Source organism: Puma concolor, chromosome E3, assembly GCF_028749965.1.
Source record: "Puma concolor isolate L17-30 chromosome E3, mPumCon1.1.hap2, whole genome shotgun sequence".
Classification (NCBI taxonomy): Eukaryota; Metazoa; Chordata; class Mammalia; order Carnivora; family Felidae; genus Puma; species Puma concolor.
The window spans coordinates 4881972-4890964 of record NC_141682.1 but is presented as its reverse complement, the minus strand read 5'-3'; the positions used below and the strand labels follow the sequence as shown (position 1 = coordinate 4890964).

Below are 8993 nucleotides of genomic sequence, written 5' to 3'. Positions count from 1 at the left end.
CACAGGATGTGGTCCCCGTGGGTGCCCAGCGTGCTGCCTGGACAGACCTTCCAGGCCACAGTGGGGGAAGGGCTCCCCAACCTGACAAACTGGAAGGCCAAGGACCTAGAAGGCACAGGGCTTTGTGAGCGGAACACAGGAGGGCCCCCACACTCCAGGGTCCTTGCTCTACAAGTAGAGGCGTGGCTCTGGCCTGGGATGTGGCCTGCTGTGATCAGGGAGTGGCCAACGGGTGGAAGTTTGCCTTGATTCCAGGGGTGTGGGCGTGTCCTGGGGGCGTGGTCACTGCGAATCGTTGGGTGTGTGTAACAATGAGTGGGGCGTGGCCAAAAGTGGGGGTGGTTCTGGGCGTGGTCGGCAGGGGGCGTGGATCCGGCTGGAGAAGGGGTAGGTAGTTCCAGGGGCAGCTCTCAGAGGCCACTGACCGGGCTGCGGGCGGACACGAGGGTGGTGGGAAGTCCGGCAGGTCTTCCTCAATCAGGTCAGGCGTGATTGAGGCTTAGGCTTGAGGGTCAGGACTCGGGGTGGGCGGGGGGGTCGGGGAGAGGGAGGTGGGCGGAGTGGGAGGCGGTGCCTGGACAAAGGGCAGGGGCTCGGACCACGCAGCCCTCACTGCCTCGCCAGTCCTACCCGCCAAGCCATGTGGCTCCCGCTGGTCCTGCTGCTGCTGCTGCTCCCTGTCGTCCCCGTCCCCAGTGCCACTGCCGCTCCCATCCCGGATGCCAGTGCCAAAAGCCAGGACAGCCTGGAGAGCATGCTCCAAGGTTGCAGCCGCCTCTTGTTGGAGTTTGTGGGGAGAGTGGAGGAGGAAAGGGAAGAGGGTGGGGGGCAGACATCAAGAGAAGTCGGAGAGACACAGAGAAAGGGAAAGACAGATAAAATGTGGGTGCCTGAAGGACAGACAGGGAGTTAAACGACAGATGATGGGCAGGAATAGGGAGGAAGTGGGACAGCATAGAGACAGGGGCCGAGATAAAAACAGGGGACAAAAAGAGGGTGGGCTTGGGCTGGTTCCGCCCTAAGGGTCCAAGGGTGGACAGGGAAGGGAGGGAGGAACAAGGGACCCAGCCTGGAGGGCCTTTGCTGTGGGACAGGGACAGCTGCCCTTCTACCCCGTGTTCTAAGTGCCTCCCCAGGAACTGCCACCGCACAGAGGAGCAGGGTCCCTGGCCGGGGAGCAACACCCTTTCCAGCCAGCACCAGAAAGCCCCTTCCTGGAGCCCAACCTGTTCTCCTTCACCAGGTGCTCAAGCTGGAGGAGACAGAGGGCCGAGGGTGTTCCCAAATCGAGTTCCTCACTCTGACTGTCCTCCTGGGTTATGAGGTGGCCGCCGTGGTGCTGCAGCCCCAAAACCCAGGCAGCTGGCCTGCGGCTCTGTGAGAAGCCTCCACGGCTCCGGGCCATCCGCAGCCAGCTTCTTAAAGGAGGCCTGCCTGGAAAGGAGACCTGGGGCCTCCCTCACTTCAAACAGCCCACCCCCAAGACCCACTTTTTGTCCTTTCCCAGGCTCATCAGCAGCTGTTGGGGCCGGGGGTGGGCACCAGAGCACTTCAGGGGACAGACGTACCCTTACCAGACCCATTCCCAGCTCCATTTAGAAATAAAGTTCTGTCTTACAGCCAGCTGTGCTGTTTTCCGTTCAGGGCTGGTCCCCAATGCCTGGCCAGATAAAAATTATTTCTTGTACCTAATTTATGAGCTCCTGCAGCAGCGACGTGTTGCATGATGACTACCACAGAGCGTGCTCACATTTAGTTCTCAAAAACATTTTGTTGTCAAGAATAGACGTACATGATTGAGTCCACTGGGTGCTGTCCGGAGGGACCCCCTCCCTGAGGCTCCAGCCCCAAGCTCCCATTTCAATATTGCCCAAAGTGGCAGTCACATTGGACAGTTTAAGAAACACCAGAGTCCTATTTCATAAAGTTGAAATTGAAGATAACACACACAGAGAAGGGTCAGTGAAAAGAAATGAGTCATTCCTAGTGGGGAACTCCTACTTCTGTTCAGAGGTGAAGAAGCACTATTTGTTGATTTAAGTTTTGAGTTTAAATTTTTTTATAATGTCTATTCATTTTTGAGAGGCAGAGATGAAGTGCAAGCAGGGGAGGGGCAGAGACAGAGAGAGAGAGAGAGAGAGAGAGAGAGAGAGGCAGAATCTGAAGCAGGCTCCAGGCTCTGAGCGGTCAGCACAGAGCCCGATGTGGGGCTTGAACCCACGAACCATGAGATCATGACATGAGCTGAAGTCAGATGATTAACTGAGTGGGCCACCCAGGTGCCCCTAAGTTTTGAGTTTAAAGTGATGACACATTCCTCTTTGGTTCTGTGTTATGTGCCTGTGGGTGTGTCTGGGCCCTATAGCAGCATGAGCATGGCCAGCTATGCTTCAGCCTATGGAGAGTCCCAGCCATTGTCTGGATAGGTCCTTGCTTGATCCAAGCCAGAGGAGCTGGCCCACAATGACATCTGCTTTTAGCATATCGCAGAGCCAGGTGGATGTGGGGGCATCGAGAAAAGGGGCAGGGGTCTGAGCTGGACGCCAGAGCGGTCAGGACTGTGCTGACAGAGCAAGCTTGGCATAAGGTTGGATGGGTGGGCCAGGTGGTAATTATAAACTGGGCTCTCAAGCAGTGCTGGGTCCTGCTGGTAGAGGAGCAAGTGAGCATCCAAGTGAGCATACCTGATGGAGATACCAGCCAGCAAGAGATGGCACTCTAATGGTGCAGAGGGAGCCTGCAGGATGGTTGCCGTGGCCTTGTTTTCAGGCCACAGCATAACTCAGGTTTCTCTTCAGGCTGTCTCTGGGACCCCACATGGAACCATCCAATCAAATGGCAGCCGCTTCTGCCCACAAATGCCTATCCAGTATCAGCAGGACCTGGTACTGGGTCCCCCTATATCCTTGGGGCATATGCCTCAAATCTCCAAACAGACAGGGGTGGGGGTCCACCTGCTGATTGAATCGCTGTGCTAGGGTTTTGCTCATGCTGTTCCATTGCCTGGAAGTCCATCTTTGTTCTCCCCACCTCAGCCATTAGGATGGAAAAGAGTGAGACATCATTACAGAGCCCATAGATACTATGAACACTCTGTGCCAGTGAGTTTGAAAATCTGGATAAAATGGACAACCTTTTAGAAAACACAACTTACTGAAACTGACACAAGAAATAGAATCTATGGTTAAAAATCTTCCCATCAAAAAAATCTATAGGCTCAGCTCACCTCATTAGCAAATCCTTCTAAACACTTTAGAAAAATATTAATGACAATCTTACATAAACTCCTCCAGAGAATAGAAAATGTGTTAGGAAACCAGAATAGCCTGGTTGCAAAACCTGAAAAGTAAAAAAAACTTTAATGTTTATTTATTTGTGAGAGAGAGAGCATGATCAGGGGAGGGGCAGAGAGAGAAGGGCACAGAGGATCCGAAACAGGCTCTGTGCAGACAGCAGCAAGCCTGATGCAGGGCTCTAAGTCACCAACCGGGAGATCATGACTTGAGCCAAAGTCAGATGCTTAACCAACTGAGCCACCCAGGTGCTCCTGAAAAGTAAATTTTGAGAAAGGAACAATTTCAGTTCAATATCTCTCAAAAACACAAGTAAAAAGATCCTAAGGTATTAGCAGAATGAATCACCCTCCTAAGACAGAAGTGTGGGAATGGTGACTTAATTAGGTAGAAAAGCTCTGCCATAAGTTGCTGGCCAAGAGTTGTCCGTGTCTGTGTCTGTGTCTGTGCCTGTGTGTGCACACACGTGCTCTCAAGAGAGAGGAGAAGCATGTTTGGGGTTTGGTCAGAAGTGGAGAAATGGCTTTCTGTGAGGGGAGGAGGTACCCAGGCCCTCCCATGGTATCAGGGTCTCTGGGCTGGCTGCTGCCTATGGCCTGGGTTCATCACTCCTTAGAGTCCTGGGCTCTGAGCACTTCCATTCTTTTTGTTTGTTTGTTTGTTTAATTTACAACCACGTTAGCATATAATGCAACAATTATTTCAGGAGTAGATTCCTTAATGCCCCTTACCCATTTAGCCCATACCCCCTCCCACCTCTCCAGCAACCCTCTGTTTGTTCTCCTATTCAAGAGTCCATTATGTTTTGTCTCCCTCCCTGTTTTCATGTTATTTTTGCCTCCCTTCCCTATGTTCATCTGTTTGTATGTTAAAGTCCTCCTATGAGTGAAGTCATATGATGTCTTTCTCTAATTTCACTTAAAATAATACCCTCTAGTTCCATCCACGTAGTTGCAGATGGCAAAATTTCATTCTTTTTGGCGTAATACTAATGGAGTAATACTCCATTGTGTGTGTGTGTGTGTGGTATGTATGTATGTGTGTATATATATATCGATGGACATTTAGGCTCTTTCCATGCTTTGGCTATTGTCCATAGTGCTTCTGTAAACATTGGGGTGCATGTGCCCCTTCAAAACAGCATACCTGTATCCCTTGGATAAATACCTGGTAGTGTAATTGCTGGGTTGTAGGGTAGTTCTATTTTTAATTTTTTGAGGAACCTCCATACTGTTTTCCAGAGTGGCTGTACCAGTTTGCATTCCGACCAACAGTGCAATAGAGATCCTCTTTCTCTGCATCCTCACTAACATCTGTTGTTGCCTGAGTTGTTAATGTGAGCCATTCTGACAGGTGTGAGGTGGTATCTCATTGTGGTTTTGACTTGTATTTCCCTGATGATGAATGATGTTGAGCATTTTTTCACGTGTCGGTTCGCCATCTGGATGTCTTCTTTGGAGAAGTGTCTATTCTTGTCTTTTGCCCATTTCTTCACTAGATTGTTTTTTGGGTGTTGAGTTTGATAAGTTCTTATAGATTTTGGATACTAACCCTTTATCGGATGTGTCGCTTGCAAATATCTTCTCCCATTCCGTCGGTTGCCTTTTAGTTTTGCTGATTGTTTCCTTTGCTGTGCAGAAGCTGTTTATTTTGATGAGGTCCTAATAGTTTATTTTTGCTTTTGTTTCCCTTGCCTCCGGAGACGTGTTGAGTAAGAAGTTGCTTCAGCCAAGGTCAAAGAGGTTTTTGCCTGCTTTCTCCTCGAGGATTCTGATGGCTTCCTGTCTTACATTTAGGTCTTTCATCCATTTTGAGTTTATTTTTGTGTCTGGTGTAAGAAAGTGGTCCAGGTTCATTTTTCTGCATGTCGCTGTCCAGTTTTCCCAGCACCATTTGCTGAAGAGACTGTCTTTATTCCATTGGATATTCTTTCCTGCTTTGTCAAATATTAGTTGGCCATACGTTTGTGGGTCCATTTCTGGGTTCTCTATTCTGTTCCATTGATCTGAGTGTCTTTTGTGTGTGTGTGCCAGTACCATACTGTCTTAATGGTTACAGCTTTGTAATACAGCTTGAAGTCTGGGATTTTGATGCCTCCTGTTTTGGTTTTCTTTTTCAAGATTGCTTTGGCTATTCAGGGTCTTTCTGGTTCCATACAAATTTCAGGATTGTTTGTTCTAGCTCTGTGAAGAATGCTGGTGTTATTTTGATAGGTATTGTATTGAATATTTAGATTGCTTTGGGTAGTATTGACATTTTAACAATATTTCTTCTTCATATCCAGGCACATGGAATATTTTTCCTTTCTTGTGTGTCTTCTTCAATTTCTTTCATTAGCTCTCTATAGTTTTCAGTGTTGAATGCTTCCATTCTGACCTGGGATAGGAGTGGGCTCCAGGCTCAGGTTCCCCGTGACTCAAAAATGGAAGCTTGGGGGCCAGAATGCAGGGGTGCTGGGAACAGCTAGCACATTCTGTGCGGTAGCAGGCTACTTGCTGCAACAACCAGTTCTGTTGGCAACTCCCATTCACATCCAGACCCATGTCTGCAAATTCGATGGGTAGTGAAGGGTGAGGGGTCCCTGAAGCCACACAGGGAGAGCTCTCAAAGGGCTCTTCCTCTTCAGGATCTGCCCCCAGGATCCTTGGGTCTGGGAAAAGCAGGAGCTGAGATGGGAGTCTTGGGGAAAGGAGGGGACCCCCTTCTCACTGACACCATGGGCCAGCCCCAAGACAGAGATGGAGACAGAGTTTCAGACACAGGACTATGTCAGGGAGACCCCTGTGATACCCCCAGGTCAGTCTGCCCTGTAGAGAATTTCAGAGCCTCTAGGGGGAATGTAGACTGAGCTAGGGACTGAGGGGGAGTGGCTGGTGCCTCCCACTGTACCCAAATAGGGCTCTGGGAAGCATGGGGAGGAATTGGGAGCCCAAGGAGGCCCCTCCAGCTGGAGAATATTCACAGCTCAGGAGTAAAGCAGACTGACCTTGTTCCCCCTCCCCGCCAGAGCATGGAGCCACTCTAGAGAATCAGGGTAAGGTCCAGTGTGGGGGCGGTGTGTGAAATCCCAGAACCAGAGATACCCGACAGGCACAGATACCCAGCTTCCGTCCTCACCCAGGAGAGTCTGCTGAGATGCGACTGTGCCCCCTCAAAATCTGGAGCCCCATTTCCCCAGCTGTAAATGAAAACAGAAGGGGCACCTCCCACAAGAGGGGGCGTTCCCGTCCTCTTAGGCTGCGCCTTTTCCTCTGGGGTGTGGAGTTTGGGCCTGTGAAAAAGGAGGCATGGTCTAACCAACTTTTGTCATCGATAGTTTGGCCTCTGTTGATCACGGGACCAAACTACTGGCTTAGGTGTTTACATCTCGCCTATGGTCTGGCTCTCGAAGGTGCACAAGAATCATGCTGCCAACTCTCTATCCACGTGCCCCGACACCTGCATTTCCCTTCTTGCAGTCAGAAAGCTCTCCTGCCATCTCCCCACCACGCTGGGAAGGAAGGCTTGGCCCCCGTTCTCGCTCCCTCTCTGCCTGTTCCTGCGCATGTTGAGGCTTTGTATGGCCAGCCCTGCGTGGCGCAACGTGCCTCTGTTCTGCCTCTGTTCACCCTCTTCCTCTCAGCAAATGGCCTTCTGCCCTCAGGCGGTGGAGGCTGGTGGCCCCTCTCCAACCTGCTGGGGTCTCTGGCCCAAGAAGTTCCAGCAGAAAAACAGGTTTTTCTGAAATTCCAATTTATAAGGACAAGTACCACGTCTCCCTTCCAGAAAAGCTACACTCCCACCAACTGTGTGTGAGAAAAAGCCTATTTCCTCTCATCTTTGTCAGCCCTGGATTCAGAAACTTTTTGGCCAATTTTTGCAAAAGCAAAATTCCGCATGTGCATTCCCCCCCCCCCCCCCCCCCCCGCCTTATTACTGAATCAGGAGTAAATCTGAGGAGACGAGCACTTCCATTATGGAAGAATAAGGACATCTGAACATCTTCTGTTCCATCAAAGCATTTACAAAAAAAAAAAAATTTGTCACAAGAAACTTTCCCAGAACTTTGGAAAGTGACCAACCAAAGGCTTGCAGCAATTTGGGGAGAGTTCATTCCAGAAAAATGGCTGAATCCTCGAAAACCAACAGCCTCAGAAACACAGCAGTGAGAAACAGCAGCAGCCTAGCTATCAGCCATTGGAGGGACCGAGTGGGCTTGAAGCTCCCCAGAAGCCCCATCCCCAGGGAACTGTCAAAAATCCGCAGATGGCAGCTCCCCAGAAATGCCCCATCTACAGGAATGGTCTTTATTTTTGCTGATTAAGAGCTCACTGTGGGAGTAAAGCCCAATCCCCAGGACATTTGTCAAAAACAGTTAGTGGCATTTCAATCACATCATAGCTGTCTGGGGAGATGATATCAGCTGAGGCAAACAAGAGGCTGGTCGAGAACTTAAAAGGAACATTTTGAGAATGAGAAGCTGTGACTCACTGCCCCTTAACTTGGAGGCTGTGCACACGCCCAGGAAATACCATGGACAGTGTTTCCCTCTCCCATGTGCTTGGTCTGGAGACTGAGCAAACAGGAAGTAAGGGCTAGGGCAGAGTTCTTGATTGCCAGGGCAGTGAGGGGGCCCCAACACATGAGGGGCCACTTGGCAAAGACTTACTGTTTTAAGGGACTGCCCAGCCATTAGCAGAAAACTGGGATAACTGAGCAGAGGCTTCTCACAACAAAGAATACAGACTTCACAGAATTAGGAAAAGAAAATCACCAAATAAACAGAACAACTGAGCTAAACCTCTGAGGAGGGGGAAGGGGATCTTATTGCCACATTATGTTATTTAAAATATCCAGTTTTAGGGGCGCCTGTGTGGCTCAGGCAGTTAAGTGTCTGTCTTCGGCTCCCATCATGATCTCACAGTTTGTGGGTTCGAGCCCTGTGTTGGGCTCTGTGCTGACAGCTCAGAGCCTGAAGCCTGTTTTGGATTCTGTGTCTTTCTCTCTCTCTCTGCACCACCATCTCAAAAATAAATAAACATTTACAAAATTAAGAAATATTTCCAGTTTTACATAAAAAGAGAGAGAGATGCAAAGAAACAGAAAAGTGTGGCCTATCCATCCCACACTGACACCGCAGAGCCTGACGTGGGGCTCAGTCCCCACAAGCCGTGAGATCATGATCTGAGCTGAAATCAAGAGTTGGACACTTAACTGACTCAGCCACCCAGTTTCCCTGGGTTTATCCATCTTAACTGCTCTTAGCAAAAAATAAAATCTTGGTTTTATTCATTTTCTCTATTGTTTTAGTTTTCCCATTTTGGTGATTTCTGCTCTGATCTTTATTTTTTCCTTTCTTGTGCTTACTTTATTTTTAATCTATCATTCCTTTTCTAATTTCTTAAGGTGGAAGCTGAGTGTGATTGGGGGTCTTTTTCTAATGAAGAACTTAGCACTCTAATGTTCTGTTTAAACCAACAGTTGGCAAACTTCGGCCCATTTGACAAATCCAGCCCACCACACGGTTTTGTACCGCCCCGACATAAGAATGGCTTTACGTTTTTAAATGGTTGAGAAAAACCAAAAGAAAAATATTTTGTGGCACGTGAAAATTATGCCAAGTTCAAATTTCAGCGTCCATAAATCGTTACTGGAACGTGACCACGACCACTCACCCCCATGTGGCTGCATTGGCAGAGTCAGGCAGGTTCAACGAAAATC

General features: G+C 49.2%; 1 long non-coding RNA gene across 1 annotated transcript; it reads left to right on the top strand.

The window, feature by feature from the left end:
* The first annotated feature begins 624 nt into the window (after positions 1–624).
* On the top strand, positions 625–1623 carry LOC147572884 (uncharacterized). The gene is made up of 2 exons (XR_015245514.1): positions 625–1243; positions 1508–1623. It is a non-coding gene; the product is annotated as an uncharacterized LOC147572884 (long non-coding RNA).
* Positions 1624–8993: the final 7370 nt, after the last annotated feature.